General features: G+C 52.8%; 1 protein-coding gene across 1 annotated transcript in view; it reads right to left on the reverse strand.

The window, feature by feature from the left end:
* Window positions 1-17,434, reverse strand: part of ZC3H3 (zinc finger CCCH-type containing 3) — a 296,545-nt gene that overhangs the window by 7,581 nt on the left and 271,530 nt on the right. The gene's annotated exons all lie outside the window — the stretch shown is intronic.

Raw genomic sequence — 17,434 nt, forward strand, 5'->3', positions numbered from 1 at the left:
AGACTTTGTGCTTCCCCACGTCATTTCACATGCGACTATTGCTTCTTGGAGCCTCGGCTGTCTCAGCTCTATAATGGGAACAGCGCTGCACCATGCAGGGAGCGGGGCAGCCGAATCAGCCGGATGTTTGCAAAGGCCCCTTGGAGGCGCTTCCACAGGCCGCTCTTGATACAAGCTCCACGTGCTATGCTATGATTCGGGGCTGCACACGTTAAGTGTGCGCCCGGTGCCACTTTGCTGCGAACCGCTGGAGGGTCCCTGCCCTTGGGCACGTGCCATCTGGTGCCTCCCACAACAAATGAGAGGTCTTCAGCGGGGCAGCAGCTGCCGCTGAGCCAGCGTGACTAACCCGGTCCCACTGAGCCGAAGCAGGGGTGGGTGGGGGAGAGGGGAGTTTGCTCCCAACACCTCAAAGCCCATCGCTCGCCACATCCGATTTAAACATCTCGGACCCCCTGGGGCCGTGCAGAGCTCCCACGCGACACCCCCCCCCCTTCTCCCTCTGCAACCTTCGTGTTGTTCCTGGACAGGAATCCCCTCCCGGCTCAAGGTGTGCTGGGTCCCCCGTCCTCCCCGCCTTCGAATCCCTCTGCCTTCACGAGCTGCAGCTCCCCAAATCCTCCCACGCCAGCCACGGCAAAGCTCTCCCCGCACCGCTTCTCACCGGAGGAGAAAGGCAGGACAGGAGTCTCCATCCTTGGAGGTTTTGAAAACCTCGGTAGACAAAAGCCTTGACTGGGATGATGTAGTTGGGGCTGGTCCTGCTTGGAGCAGGGGGCTGCACTAGATGTGACCTCCTGAGGTGCCTTCACACCCTCATTTTCTCCGATTCTGGGAGACTAAAAATTTCCTGCCGAGACATCACAAGGTTTTATCCAACAGCAACTAACATTTGTTTTCAGAAATCTTTTCTGAAAGCAAGAGAAGCAGCAATGGGTGAGGACAGGCGCTAACCATACAGGGTTGAAAAGCAGGGATGGGTGGGTGGGAGGGCCACTATTCAGAAACGTACACTGCCTATGTCCTTAAACAGCACGTCTGTCTTGTCCATACTGGTATAAATAGAGTTCGACCTCTATAACTCTAAACCGGAATGAAACTGGTTTAGAGTTGCAGTGCTTGATTTCCACCTTCACCGGGCTAGGAGCGGACAGGCAGAACAGCTGTACTGGTTCAGCAAGACTCGTACTGAACCAGTATAGTGGGCATCCAGTGTGACTGGTTCATCTACGCACACCCAGTGTCAACATCTCTAGCCAGTGGTTTGCGGGTCTGAACACCATACCGGCAGGCAAGAAGGCCCGGCTTCATCCCCACCTCTGCTAGGCATACCACTTCTCTCTGAGCCCTTTCCCCTTCTCTGTTGTCTATTCAGGCCATCTTCTGCTGGTGACAGGGACCGGCTCAAATAGGTGTCTCTGTGCCAGCCGCAGTAAGGCCCTGATCTCTGCCGGGGCCCAGAAGAACCCCTGGGACATGACTAACAGGAGCCAACCCGTCTAGTTTCATTGTACGACTCCAGTGAAACCCAGAAAGCAACAAGCACCAAGGGTGAGAACTGCCTGAAAATCTCCTTGTGCTTCTAAAATAAAGCCCGGGCATCGAGTTGTCGTCCCTGACCAAGACCTACTTCGGTACATGGCTGCACTGCTGATACAAAACGACTCTGGCAGATCGGAGACTGGGCCTGGGAATTACTGGGAAGCAATCTTTAGCAATGGTTAGGAAACAGCTGCAGAAATGCAATCGGTCAGGGGTTCCCGAACTGCGGTATGCATACCCCTGGGGGTACTCAAGGTATCTGGGGCACACGCAGGAGAAACTGTATAATAGTTTCATAGTTTCTTCTAATAGAAGATTTAATTTTCATTATAATGATGACTGGCATTGAAGGGGCTAAAATATGCTGGCAGGGGAACACGAGCAACTGGTAAATATGGAAGGGGGTATGCAATAAGAAAAAAAATCGGGGAACTTCTGTATTAGATTGACCTCCCCTATAGACCTCCCTGCATCGGAAAGGATCACACAGGGGTTGCTTACTGAAAATGCTCCCTGCTGAAAGCCCCCTGCTCCACACACTCCTCATGGCAAATGCTTTCATGGGAAAGCCAAGCTAGGGCAAGCACCGCACCCCTGAGACATGTCTGCTCCTGGGTGTGCTTTAACTGGGCTGGAAGATACTGCTGCTGCCTCTCAAATCCCTCTTCTGGGCAGCTCAGCATAGGGGACGGGATGTTTAGCAAAAGGGACCTGGAACGATGCACTGTCACGGGGGTTACGGTTCTGCGAAAACATGTTACCTGTGTACGGGCTCAGTACATCCGCCCATGATGGGTCTGAGACGCACTCCAGGAGGCTGCCTTAACCAGCTGCATTTTCCTAATGGAGCAAATACATCTGACAACAGGGCAAGAGCGCACAACATTTGTGGACTTCAAAAAGCGAAGGAAGCCACAGCCAGTTTCCCAGGTCCAGGGTAACTGAGTGCACAGGATGAGAAAAGGGTGTTGTTTGTAGCTGTGTTGGTCTAAGGACATGGGCAGACAAGGTTCTTTGGGTAGATGTGATATCTTTTTATTAGACTCTCTAAATAGCTGGAAAAACTGTTCTTTGCAAGCTTTCAGGCACAAACACCCTTCTTCAGGCACAGGGAGAACACAAAGCACCAGCAGACTCTTCCTGTGCCTGAAGAAGGGTGTTTGTGCCCGAAAGCTTGCAAAGAACAATTTTTCCAACTATTAGGTGGTCTAATAAAAAGATACCATATCTACCCAAAGACCCTTGTCTGCCTAGGATGAGAAAGGCAGCTTCTTGCCCAGTGACTGCGTGCGGGGACAGATCACGTGTCCGCTGAGAGCCCACAGGGGCTTCAGTCGCCGACACCACAGTGAACGTCTTCACCTAATCAAACGCCGGCGCAGGAAGGAGACGACCTAGCTTGCACTTGTGCTTTGTCTGGCTATTAGCACCTTTAGCTTGAGGGTCTCCGGGAGCTTTAAAGGCATGCCTTGAACAGGACAAGGAGTGCTGTTTCAGAGCATTCAAAGCCCTTCTTGGACTCACCAGAGGACAAACTCCCTGCTTTAAAGGACACGGTTTGCTGGGAAACTACCACGTGAATGGTGGTTGCTGCTTTCCCCATTCCTTCCTCTGCAAACTGATCCCCTCCCTCGCCATGCCTCCACTGCACAGGCTGCTTGACCCCCGCTTTCACACAAGGGCCCACCCTGCAAGGCGCCACCTCCATTGAACCCGCCTGCTGCTGGCATGCAGCTTTGCTGCGTGTGAGGCTGCAACGACACGGCCAGTTATCTATTCACATTTCAACAAGGACCAACCATGTGCAGGCGACTTAACGGCACCCTCAGCTAGCGCATAAATCCTCCAGCTTCCCAAAAGTGACTGCTGTCAGTTCTCAGCTGCCGTGGGATGCGACGGCGCGGCCGGCAGAGGATGGAGGGGGCTTCCCGAGAGCCCCCGTGCAGATGGCGGCACCTGCTAGCCCTGGGCTGGCACCACTTGGCAGGCCCACAGCTGGGTGCTGCTCCGGCAGCCGTCGGCAGTTGATTCCTTCCCTTCACAAAGCAGAACTGAGCTGTTCTGGGGTTTTCTGCTTCCTCCCATCATTCCCCCACTGCCTCCTCTTCTGCCGTGCTCCCTTGTGGCCCCCTGCTTCCTGGTATATGGTGCAGCCCTTGGGTGGGGAGCAGGGCCTCTCCCTGAGCAAGCAAAGATTTAAGCATGTTTTCTCCTCCCTGGAGGCCTGGCCCTTCCCCTCTCTCCCCAAAGAGCCAACTCTCTCTTTCAAGTCTCTTTCAAGACTTTTCATCCTAGGCCCTAAGCCCAAGCCAAGGCTAATGAACCAGCTCAAACGCCCATGGACCTGCAAGCACTGACCCACCAGCATGCACCCAGCCTCCCACGCCTGCATTCCCAGGACGCAGGAGTCGATCGGGCATTGCACTCGTGGACCTGCCTCCCTTGCAACGCACTCGCTCAAAGCCTTGCTCCTAGTTCCCCGCAGGGTAAGACCTCAATGAGCCCAAGTGCCAGGGGTCGCTCAACCATCTTGCCCCTCTCCTGGGATTTGTGCTTCCCTGCAGGGGAAGGACCCAGCTGCCCTGCTCCCTGGTGCACCGGGGTGAGCAGGTTCCCCCAGCACAGGGCAACGATAGCGCTACAAGAGCCAGCGCACATAAAGGGAAGGCCAGTGTCACCAGCAAGAGAAGAGATGGTTTTGGGATGAAAGGAAGAGGAGACGGTCCCTGCATCTTCTTGAGAGGCAGGAATGAGCTTTATTTGGAGCTCTCCAAGAGCTTTGCTGTAGCAGGGATGGATGCACCCACAAGCAAGGCGCTAGCTCTCCACGCGCAGGTCTCTCGGGTGGTCCAGGTGGTTCAGGGCAGGGCAACCTGAGCCCCAGACCGTGGCGTCGACATGAATCCCAGGTAAAGGGGTAGAGACGGGAGAAACAGCTGCTCTATCCAAGCCCCATGTCACTGCCACCACTCCTGACCCCAGGCAGGTCTGGGGATTTTGCTTGTGCAAGCTAAACACATGGATTCCTTCAAAACAACCCTTTCCAGGGTCACTGCATTGCAGGATGAAGTCCTCTCCATTGCAGTCACCCCTGCAAGAGCCTGTTTCCATGCTCTGTTGCAAAAGCAAGCAAATGCGGCCTCTTTCTGGGCCAGCGCCAGCACCCCTTGCGAGTGAACCAGATGCGAGAGACCACAGCTGTCGAGCTGGAAGAAAGGGGAGAGATCAGGGACAGGAAGGGCGAAAAAAATACTCCAGGCAGAAGGCTGGGCCAGCTCTCCAGCTCCCCCAGGACAGGGGCTGGGCATGGCCTCTCGTGTTTTGCAGGGGGTTAAAAGTTCCCCGGCACGTGTGTGTTTGGCTCTTCCGCTCCGTAACTCCCGGGACTGTTTGGAAAAGGACTGAAGAAGCAATGCTCTCATGCCTGGAGCTGCTCGCTGCTGCAGAGCGAATCTCGGCCTCCCTTTCTCCGCAGCTGAAAATACCCCGTCAGCATCTTGGACCAAGTTGCCAAGGAGGGGCACAAAGAGCTAACAAACCAGGATGCTCCTCTGTTCAAACGGAAGCATCTCCTGGCCAGCGAGCTGGTTACAACCCCAAAATACCACCTCTTAGACAGCATGACAGCTTGGCGACTAACTATCTGAAAAGGAAGGGTGATCAGGGACCACCTGACAAAGGGAACGGGAACTTTATACAAGGATCGGATCTTGTTAGAGACGCTCTCCCTCTCATCAAACCGATCCTGGAAAGGCAGTGGGTACTAGAGAAGTGAACTCAAGGAAAGGCACCAGCAATCAAATCCCAATACCAGAGTGATGAATAACCGGCACACAGGCACTTCTTATTTTGCCTTGATCCGTTCGCCTCTTGTGCTGTCTAAAGTGCACAGTGACTGTTTGCAGAAACTTTCGTGCAAAGCCTGGACATATTTGCTTCCAGTAGCCCACATTGCCAAAGGATTCATCTCACAACGCATAGCTGTAAGGTGTTTGGGTGCCTCTCAAACGTCTGAATTGGTCCTGGGACATGAGGGCATCTGGGCCCCAGGGGCCACACAAAGAAGTGGCAACCAAGGCTCGGGTAGGAAATAGGAAGTTTGAGAGGATGTGCGGGTCCAAAAACAGCAGTGGGGTTAATGTCTAGTAGGGGAACGCGCCTGCTTTCACCGCAGAGAATATTCCCATAAGGACACCAAAGGTCTGGCAGGCAGCTGGTGCGCCCAGGAAGTGTTCAGAGGGCTCCGGACGGCACGGGGCAATGGACATCTTCCCTGCCTGGGGAGCAGGACGGCCGAAATGCCTCGTGTTACCCGAGACTCCTACGGGGAATCCCTTCTTCGCTCTGCCCTGGCTACGTGACCGCGACAGCAAGACGATGGGACCGTTCCAGACCAGACATCTTCAATGCAAAGACGGGACGTATCAGCACTAGCTCTGCCACCTGCCCCGGACCCCCGAGCTTCCCTGAATGTGTGTGGACAGAACGGGCAGGGGCGATCCCTTCCCTCCCCCGGTGCAAGGCCAGAAGACCAGAGCCCCGTTGGACACAGGCCACCCTGGCCCCAGAGCCGCCACAGACACGTGCAAGGCGAATCCCAGATACGTTTGCAGGTGCCCCGCCTTAGCTGCAAGGTTGCTCCCAGCTCTCCAAGCGTGCTGTCACAGCAGCGTTGCCATAATGCAGCGCTCCAAAGCCCTCCTGACCTCATTTTACACATTAACCCTCCCCATCCAAGAGGGGTTTTTCCCCCTCAGCAATGGGACTGGGGCGCTGCTGTGCTGCGGGTCCTGCCTGCTGGCTGGGATTCCTGAGTTCTGGGAATCCCGAGGAATGAAGATCTTCTAACAGGCCTCTTCGCTGGAAGCCAGTGGGATCCAGTTACCCTGTTCCCAAGCCTAATGGGTGCTGGGCTGCCCAGCTGGACATTCCTGCTGCCGGCGGCCGCATATGGCAGGAGGCACGGACACGGAGGCCGCGCTAGGGCTGCTCAGGATGCCTATTAAAAAGGCATTACAACTCGCGCGCCGGGGTTACAATGCGGGGTGGGAGGGAATTAGAGAACGACAAGGTTTTGAATGCACAGAAACAAATGGTCCTTCCTCGGGGAGGAACGTGGTCGAGGCGTCTCTGGGGCGCTCAGGAATTTGCCGCTCCACGAGATGGACGCACACAATTGCAAGGGGACAGTTGGGTCGGTGCAAAGCCCGTGGGCTGCGAGTGAGGGCAGGTTGGCCGTGGGGCCAGGAGCGCATCAGCGGCGGGGACCGGGTTTTAAGTTTCTTGACATGCCGGTGGCTTCAGCGCTTCAGATTTCCAAGTGCCAGGAGCAGAAGGGCAGGGGACTCTTATCACTCACCCCGAAGACCTTCACCCGAGGCCAGGCTGAGGAACATCAGCTAACCCGTCTCCTTCTGCATCTTGGGGCAGGTCCAGCGAGGAGCAGAGAGAGAGGGAGAAGGCCGTGCATGCTGGAGAGCACCGTGCTGGCCCATGCAGGGCTGCCAGTAGTGCCGGGGAAAGCGGCGGTGAATCGGATCCTTCCCCGCAGCAGAAACCCCCAAGAGGTGCTGGGAGCCGAGTCTGGTTTTTCTTTCCGTTTAAACTTGGGTAAACAAACTTCCGCAGAGGGGCAAGCGGCGGTGGCAGTGATTCATGACTTTTGAGCTAATTTATGTAAAATAAAGAGGGCTCATTTAGCACCTTTCCACCCTTAATATAACACCCATACATCAGAGGGACGCACAGCAGTCACTACTGACTCGGCAATTAGTCACCTGTGACGCGGGCTAATACGGCTTTAAAGGAACAGAGACCAAGAAATATTCCGCTGCAGGGGTCCACCCCCCACAAATGGCGGCATGATGACCCATCTTAGATGCGTGCGGGTGAGGCCAGTTTTTTCTGTCATCTGATTGTTAGCGGTGCCGTACTGGGTCAGACCCATGGTCCACCTAGGCCAGTAGCTTGCATCTGACAGGGGAAGAAGTGGATGCTATACAGGGAGAGCATCGACCCGGATATCTCTCGAGTAATTTATCCCCTATTAATACCCACCCTGGCACCCACAATTTATTGGGTTTGAGATGGAAACATCTCCAACTGTTCTCCTCAATCCCATTAACAGATCCATCATCCGTGAATTTATCCTGCCCCGTTTTGAACCTAGCTCTGCTCTCCGCCTCCATCACCTCCTGCGGCAATGAATCCCACAAGTTAACTGTATGTCACTCAAAAATACATTTGTCCATCCATCCTGCAGAAAGACCCTGAAAATACTTCCATGTGTCAGGTATCCAGGTTGTAGCTGTATTGGGCTAGAGGCAAAAGGAATCGGGACTCCTGATAGAGGTGATATATTTCATTGGACCAACTAGACTTTTGCAAAAAACAATTTTTTATTTTTTTTTAAATCTTTAATTGCAAGCTTTCAGGCAAGTGTGAAGAAAGGTGCTGATGCCCGAAAGCTTGCAATTAAAGAATTTTTTTTTGTTGCAAAAATCTAGTGGGTCTAATAAAAGATATCACCTCTACCACAAGTCCTGATTCCTGAAAATAACCGGTGCTCACAAAGCAACCTCCAGCCATGGACCTCAGTGCGAGTTGCAGTTGCTGACCATCTCTGTGAGGTCTGTCATCCCTGGTTGACAGGACAGGAGGGTGAGGAACAGAGGGGAAATTCACTGAATCACAGAGAAGTCAGGCTGGAAGGGACCTCAAGAGATCATCTAGTCCAACCCCCTGCCTGATGCCTTGACCAAGGTCACCAAGCCGCAGTCTCTGGGATGGGACCCAGGAGTCCTGCTTCCAGGCTTTTGATCCCCAGATCAAACTGCTTGTCCTCATTTTATCAAGACTCTCTCCAGTGGTTGCAGAACTACAAATGACTGCCCCATAAAGCCGGCTCCCTCAAGGCTGCTGGACAATCAGCCACCAAAACCCCCCTCTTGCCAACATTAGAAAGCACAAATAAAATGGGCAGACTGTGGCACAGAGACAGGGGCCAATGGAGAAGGAGGGAGCAGGACAGCGTCGTGCAACTCGCAAAATCTGCGTTTCCGATGCTCGAGTCGGAAAGAAGCCAAGTACGTTGGTGGATGGAGCCCATCCCGGAAAGCCACAAGCACTGCACTTGCTAGAGGAAGAAAGTGGATGCAAGCAGCTTCCAATAACCACATCTGCAAGAACTCAGGGGATCTGTGCCACTGAGGACTATACCTAGGAGCCCCCTGTTCCTGCAGGAAGATGCCAGCATTACAGTTTCATAGTTGTCAGGGGCTGGAAGGGGCCCTTACTGATCCCTGCGTCCAGCCCCCAGTGCTTGGGCTCCCCAGAGCAACCACTCTGGCTGGACTACTGCTTGCAGAAGTGGGAAGCGCGTGTGTGCATGCGCATGCATAGGAAGAGCAACCGAGAAAATCAACCACGCAGGCCTTGTCTGCCAGAAGACTTGCCCTTAAATAAACAAAGGAGATTTATTGCCATAAAACTAGCCCAGCAATATTTCCCAACTATAACGCTGGCAGGCTAGTTTATGCTGGAAGATGGTGCAGAATACCATCAGCGGAGGGCAGGCCACGTGAGCCGCAGAGCAAGTCCACAGAGGATACTTACCCTAAGAAAACGTATTTACCATTCCTGTCAGCCTTGTTTTCTCAACCGTCAGCGCCGGGACATTTCATCATGCTGTACACTTCCTTTCTCTCTTGAAGGACAGCACCCAGAGACAAACCCACAGCCATAAATTTGGGGGGTTGGGGGGGGGGGGGTGTTATTTATTTATTTTTTACGATGTGCTATGAAATTCTTACAGTCACGTTGTAAAATCGGCTGTCGCTTTCCCCAAGAGGCTCTGATGGGATGTTAATAGCCAAAACGCCAATCTACGTGCGAGCTGGTCTTAATTATGAATCGCAAACAGAGGAGAGAGAGGGGGAGAAAGGATTTCAAACTCAAAAACCAGGCAGGAAACCTTGGCTTGGTCATGATCATTGGAGACAAACAAATTGAGGAGATATGTACTGATCTGGTATCCCCTCCCCTTAAAAAAAAAAGTCTCCGTTTCTGTCCCAAGGAAAGAACACTTTGCAGTCTCCGAATCCTCCAGCACACATTTCCAAAGGCACCTCAGCCCCGATCCAAAACTCAGCTATGCTTCGAGGTAGGACTCTGTGCACCAGTCAGTGGGGAAGGTGAATAAACCTCTACTGCAATGTGGGCAGATACAGGGGATCCCCAACAAGGAGCACTTTGGCTTCCAGCATGAAGGGACAGGATGGGAAAGAGAGGTGGGGACGTGGTGCTCTATATCAAGGAGGAATACACATCCTCGTTAATTAGCAAGGAGTCAGGGGAGGGGCACTCTGAAGTGCTTTGGGTTAGGGTACAAGGCAGTCGAGGGGAAAGGGACTTAATGGTGGGAGTCTACTACAGATCTCCCAACCAGGGAGAGGAGCTTGACCAGGAATCCTTGGGTCAGCTCACAGAGGTGGTGAAGGCTAGGGATGTAGTAGTCATGGGGGACCTGAACATCCCAGACATCTGCTGGGAAGAGCAGTCAGCCAGGGCTGACCGCTCACGTCAGTTCTTGGCCAGAGTGGAGGACCTCCATCTAACCCAGGAGGTGCACAGCCCCCCCAGGGGGGACACCCTGTTGGACTTAGTGCTGGCCACGGGTGATGACCTGGTGCAGGGGCTGCGGGTGCTCGACCCCCTGGGCGACAGCGATCATCACCTGCTGGGATTCACCATCCAGCGCAAGGTGGCAAAGGCATGCAGTAAGGCAGTGGCCCTAGATTTTAGGAGGGCAAACTTCAATGAGCTAAGGAGGATAGTTGGGGATGCACTGAGGTTTGGGAGGGGAGGGGAGCTGGGTGTCCAAGGAGAGTGGTCGCTCCTTAAGGAGACGATCCTCCAAGCCCAAAAGAAGGTAATCCCGACGAGGATCAAAGGGAGCAGGAGAGCACACAAGCCTCCGTGGCTCACCAAAAGCATCCAGGAATGTCTCCTTGCTAAAAAGGAGGCTTACACCCAATGGAAAGAAGGGGTCATCACCAGGGAGGGCTATTCCGTAGTTGCTTGGGGATGTAGGGGTTAGTTAGGAAGGCCAAGGCAGAGATGGTGCTGGGACTAGCTTCCCAGATTAAGGACAATAAGAAGTCCTTTTTTAAATACGTAGGGGGTAAAAAGAAGATCCTGCGTAATGTGGGGCCCTTGCAGGACGTGATAGGAAACTTGGTCGTCACACCAGACAGCAAAGCTAACATGTTTAACGATTTCTTTGCCTCCATTTTCCTAAGTAGGGGCCAGAACAGCCACCTCCCTGCTGGGCCCCCCTCGGGCCCCGGGGCAGGCACACCTGGGCCACGGGTTAGCGAGGATTTAGTTAGGAAGCTTCTGGAGGGGTTGGACGTATTCAAGTCAGCCGGCCCGGATGATCTCCACCCTAGAGTTCTAAAGGAACTGGCCGAGGTCATTGCAAGGCCCCTGGCACGGCTTTATGAGCACTCGTAGTGCTCTGGTGAGGTACCGGAGGACTGGAAGAGGGCCACCGTAGTCCCCATCTTCAAAAAAGGCAGGAAGGAGGACCCGGGAAACCATAGGCCGGTTAGTCTCACCTCGATCCTAGGCAAACTGTTCGAGAAAATTATGCTGGCACACATCCAGGAGGGGCCAGCAGGGGAGTGCATGCTTAGGGGCAACCAACACGGGTTCATCAGTGGCAGGTCCTGTCAGACCAACCTGGCGGGCTTCTACGATCAGATCACCAGATCATTAGACGCAGGGGTGGCAGCGGACATCGTCTTCTTGGACTTCCGGAAGGCCTTCGACACTGTCTCTCACCCCGTTCTCATTAAGAAACTGGGGGCTGTGGTGTAGACACCCACACAGTCAAACGGGTCACCAACTGGCTGGAGGGCCGCACCCAGAGGGTGGTAGTGGATGGGTCCTTCTCAGCCTGGAAGGAGGTAGGCAGTGGGGTCCCGCAGGGCTCGGTCCTCGGGCCCGCACTGTTAACATCTTCATCAGTGATTTGGACGAGGGGGTAAAAAGCACCTGCTCAAATTTGCTGATGACACTAAGGTGTGGGGGGACGTGGGCACACTGGAAGGATGCAACAGGCTACAATCAGACCTAGACAGGTTACAAGGGTGGGCAGACGAAAATAGGATGGGATTCAACACAGACAAGTGCAAGGTGCTGCACCTCGGGAGGAACAACCGGCACCATACCTACAGGCTGGGGAACTCCCCTCTTGTCAGCACAGAGGCGGAAAGGGATCTGGGAGTCATCACTGACTCCAAGATGAACATGGGCCAGCAGTGTGGGGACGCGGTCAGGAAGGCCAACCAACATCCACAGACGCATCTCAAGCAGGGCCAGGGAGGTGACCCTCCCCCTCTACGCGGCACCGGTCAGGCCGCAGCTGGAGTCCTGTGTCCAGTTCTGGGCGCCGCACTTCAGGAGGGATGTGGACAGCATGGAGAGGGTCCAGAGGAGGCCACTCGCATGGTCGGGGCAGCAGGGAAAGCCCTACGAGGAGAGGCGACGGGACCTGAACCTGTTCAGCCTCCACAAGAGAAGGCTGAGGGGGGATCCAGTGGCCTGTTACAAACTAGTCAGGGGGACCAGCAGGCACTGGGGGAGTCCCTGTTCCCCCGAGCACCACCAGGAGTGACCAGGAATAGCGGTCACAAGCTGGCACAGGGGAGATTCAGGCTAGATATCAGGAGGCGCGACTTCACGGTCAGGGCAACTAGGGTCTGGAACCAACTTCCAAGAGAAGAGGTGCAGGCTCCTGCTCTGGGGGGTTTTAAGAGGAGGTTAGATGCACATCTTGCTGGGGTCGTTTGACCCCAGTACTCTTTCCTGCCATGGCAGGGGGTCGGACTAGATGATCTGCTCAGGTCCCTTCCGACCCTAGAAACTATGAAACTAAGTCCTCCCAGCGCGGCTAAATCCCACCAATGCAGTTGTCAGCAACCAGATGGGAGAACAGGATGGGCTGAACTATCTCTACCTGCTGCTTCCAGATCACTAGGAAACTAACCCCGAATACAGTGGCAGAAACTGAATTTGCAGGAACTGAAGTTCAAAAAATGAAAGAGATGAAAGATTCTGCTCCATTTCTGTTCCCCTCCCCAGCAAGCCGGTGTCCTCTCTGCTCTCCCCTACTGCCCCCAAAAAGGCCTAGGGCATGATAGAGCAGCCGGTCATCCAAAAAATGGTGCAGGTGGTGCACTGGGTAAAGCAGAGATGATTGACTGCTAGACCCTACGGCTGGGTCACCTACTCCGATGCCCTGCACAGATGCAAGATGCTCGGTACCGCGGTTAGGAACGACACAGACGACGAGTGCCTCTGCCCAATGCTAACCCAGCAAGGAGCTTTGCCCTGGTGCTGTCAGACCCCATGGCAGGTGGGGGTGTCACTGTCTCCGAGATCCATTCAACCTCCCCGGCAAGTGTCCCCAGGCATGCGGGGCACCAGTGTCACCCATCTGCTGGGACCCGCTCAGACCCAGTAATCCCTTTTAGCCACAACAGTCCTTTACTGGGCTTGAACCAGCAGCCTGGAGCTGGAAAGGCTGATTTACCCATCCTCTAAAGCTGGCTCTCATCTCAGTAGCATGTTTTGCTGCCTATAAAGAAGCACTTCAGCACCGGACCTGATATGTTCACGTATAGCGCACAAAGCCGAGGGGAGTAAATGCTGCCTTTTCTCCATGAAAACACCAGGGCAGAAAGGAAGATGACAGATCTGGGTATTCAGGGCTATATATCACCCCGACAACTCAACTGCCAGCAACCCACTAGCCTTATCTTCTCAATTTTATTTGTCCAAGTTCTTCCTCCATCCCTTTCCCCACCTCTTTCCACTTCAAAGCTTCTTTCTAGGTTTCCCCTCTGCAGAGTCCAGCTTTACCACGTCGTGGCAGTGAGTATGCCGCGATGCTGTTTCCTTTTATCAGTTTTAAAGTGGGAAGAATACTTAGAAGCCCAATTATCCCAGAGCAAGGTTGGGAAACTTCGTTAGCTTGTATTAGCACTTTAAACATGCAAGCAGCAATTTAAGTGATAAATAATAGTATAGAAAGAGAAGTCGAGATTTTTTTTTAAATGTTATTTTTAATTAACTGCAATTATCTGCCTGACCTGTGAGCAGATTTTTAAATAGCTTGGTTGATTACATATTGCATCCACGAGGCTTGAAACAGTCCTTAAAATTCATGTGCACCATAAAAAACTGCTATTGTTATTGAGTTAACTGTTCGCATGCAAAGGTTGGTGCTTTGGGGAAAAAAATGAAATAAATAAGAAGCAGTTTTTACATTTAACCCGTTTCTCAGCTCTGATTGGCTCCATTAGACGCCTCGGTAATGGCCCTTCTCTTCCCTGCCTCAGTTTTCTTAGCTGTAGGGAAGAGGAGGTGAGATGCTTACATCAAATGGAGACCGAGGGCATTTGCTGCAGCACAGAGCTTGGCAGATGGCTGCGGTGAGGGCCGGCCGCCACGAGCCCGATTCAGGAAGCATCCGAAAGGCCCCCCCCAACTTCGACGTGAGCTTGAACAGACGTGAGCCCGCAAGTGCTAAGCTGAAAGGCTAGTAGCTCCCAATTATCTGGGTGTTTATGGGCCGCCTCAGCACCTGCGGTACTGATGGGTACGCCCCCAGCACTCCCACGATGCGGTGGAGTGAGCACAGGCTAGGGTGTCCTCCAAGAACCGTTTGGGAGCGGTTTCCATAACCGGTCCCACCTCCCTCCCAGGCTCGGGGAGTCGAGGGTCGTCCATCAATGCTAAGGCCGTCCCAGGGTGGAAACCTCCAACACAGGCTGAAAATCTGCAGGGACATGCATGACGACGAGCCACTGAAAACACCTGGTGCCCACCTCAAGAAACCTAATAAAATGTACACATCAGTGCATGTGTGTGTGTATGTGTGCATATGCGTGTCTGCATGTACAGATGTGTATATGCGTGCACATCTGTATATATAGATGTGTGCACGTGTGTGCATATGCATATGTGTGCATGTGCATATGTCTATATATAGATGTGTGCATGTGTCCATATACATGTGTGCATGTGTGTGTATGTGCGTGTCTGTATATATAGATGTGTGCTCATGTGCATATGTGTGCACATGTATGTGTGTGCGTGTATATATGAGAGAGATGTGTGCACATATGCATATATGTGTACATGTGTATGCATGTGTGTGTGGGTCCCGCCTGAGGTCCCTCCCAGCCCTAATGTTCTATGAAGTGCACGCGCGCGTGTGTGTGTATATACACACACATATTATATATATGCACACACAGCCACGCACAAGAGACAGCGAGTGAGAGGGAGGAATGAACAAGCGTTTTTAAATGCAATGTACCCTAATGCGCCTGAGGAATCCAGCCAAATGAGAGACTATCCAGAGAAGAGAAAAACCTGCGCTGACAGAAGGAATGGGCTCTATCATTCTTACAATAAATAGTTCGTGAGGGATGCAATTAATTTCCATGCCGTCCGACACTGCATTGGTCAAAACCCAGCCAAGAGGGATGAATTGTACCTCTGCCCTCCCACGGCTGTGCCCCCTTCGCCTGCCAGGAGAGAAGGCCCCTGACAACGGCAAACCAAAAAAAAAAAAAAAAAAGATATTTTCTTTTTTTGTGCATGGTAGATTTTGCAAATTGCGCGATCAATCTTGTGCTGCGCCGAGCGCTCCTTCACTCCACGCCACCCTCTGTATTTTGGGAGCGACGCAATCTGTCTTCCGGGAACCAGGTATATAATTTCTAGTTAGCGAAAGCTCGGAGAAGAAGCCCCTTTTTCATTATGATGATTGAACTGCTTCCAAAGAGAAGAGCGTGGCTGGATCACGAGCCCTCCGCGGAAACCTGAGCTGCTTTTGCTGAGCTTGTCAGCCTCACTGGAGAATTAGTACTTCCAAAGCTCTTACTTTTGATGAAAATCAACATTTATTTTGCCTAAGCCTAAGAAGGTGTCAGGCAGCCACAGAAACTTGCCACTCTTCCAGGGGAAGACAGAGTGAAAGGAAGAAATCTAATAGAAATGTATTATCAAGTCCGAGGAGTGGACATTGCAGTAAATCACGCTTCAGGTGGCACCATTATATTTTTCAATAAAAAAAAGGCTGGCTTTCAATGCATCCGTTAGGAGCTCGCGGGGGCGTCTCCACCTGCAGCCAAGCGGGGGGGGCGTTAAACCCAACACGCTTCAGGCAGATGCCGGCATGACAAGGGGGCGTGAATGAGATTGAAGCCGAGTCAATTTAGGAACAAAATAGAAGGGAGCGTGGAAGGGGCTGCGGGTCCCACACCTGGTGCTACCCCCCTCCCCCATCTCCGGTGGCCTGGAGCGGTGCTGCCCTATGCCTTCAAACCCCCTCCTGCTAGGACTGATGCCAGACTCTCCAAGAAGCCACCGAGGGCTCTGCCGCTGTTCTCAGTGTCACGTGGAGGCACCCAGATGCTATAACGAAAACCTAATAGTTGCATTATATTAGATAGAAAAGATGGGATTTCCCCCTCCAGCCCCTTTCAGCTGCACTAAAACCAAGGGTAAAAAAAGCTTTTCAGAGCAGCAGGACTTTCCCATGCCCCAGTGCTGGCAGATGTGATGTCCCGAACGCGGTGGCCTCCAGAGCACAGCCTCCCGCAGTGCAGTCATCCTCCCTAAGTGCAGCCCTCTTTTTAGAAAGAAGATCCTTACTAGCTACGCAAAATGGTCTTCTTAGCGATTCCTTCCTCCCCCGCCCTGAACGAAAAGCTGGCTCAAGACACGGCTTTAATCAGCACAGGAGCCAGGTCTCCAGGAGCAAGCCAGACAGCGTCCTAGCGAAGGCAGAATCAAACTCCCCGCCCCAGGCTCTGCAACAGTTTCCATCCCCAGGCTCTGCTTTCAGTCTCCCCAAACTTTCCAAAACGTCCCAACCCTCTGTCTTATGTTTTGGGCGGGGAGGAAAAGGGTCTGGGCATCTTGAGCATGAGAGGAGTGCTCCAAGTGACACCCAGACACCACTTACCCCACTCCATCCCTTTTTCTTAGGAGCAGAAGGGTGAAATTTGGCATGGACGTCCGCCATGCTTCCTCAGGCTGAACAAGCTGAGGACAAGGGTGGATCAGAGAAAACTGAAAGACATTTTAGATAAAGACGAAGAGAAAAGGGGGGATAAAAAGGAAAGGGATTAAAAGGAAAGACTGTGTGAACGCTTTGCATATAAAAAACTCCAAGGGTTTTTTGATTCCCCGTTTTCACTTCATTCCTCTCTCCTTCAGTTTTGCCGCTGACGTTTGGGGCAGAAGGGAAAAGGGACAGAAAGAGATTGAGAGAGAGGAAGAAACCCCAGGGCAGACAGGGAGGGAGTTCATGCCAAATGACATGGCATGGGGGTTGCATCAAAGACCGCAGAAGGTGTCAGGAGCAATTTCACAGGCTATTGTACATCGTTAAGGCACGCAGAGGAGCATAAATCACCACACACAAGCAGGATGGTCTGGCCACCCCGGGCCCGGAGATAATAAATACACGTGCTCCAGTCATCGTGTTCAAGCAGAGTGACTGCTGTCCTTAAAGAGTCATCTCACATTTTAATCTCAGCTGCTTTAAAATCTCGCTTGCACAAATTGCTCCATGGGTTGAAATTCTCTGCCTCCAGCTGTCCAGCCAAAAGGCAAATATTTTTTGCTCTGAAAGGCCTAGCTAAACCAAACCCGTGGTCCCTGAACTACACAAATGTTACACGCCCAGAAGAGACAACTAAGTAGAACCAGCAAAAAGCCCTCGATGCTTTATGTGCAACACTTAAATAATCCTGTGTCCTGCCATTAAAACTTCTGCTCCAACTCAATTAAGGGATGACAGACGTGTCCG

The sequence above is a fragment of the Crocodylus siamensis genome, chromosome 3 (assembly GCF_052110815.1).
Source record: "Crocodylus siamensis isolate JL-2025a chromosome 3, ASM5211081v1, whole genome shotgun sequence".
NCBI lineage: Eukaryota > Metazoa > Chordata > Crocodylia > Crocodylidae > Crocodylus > Crocodylus siamensis.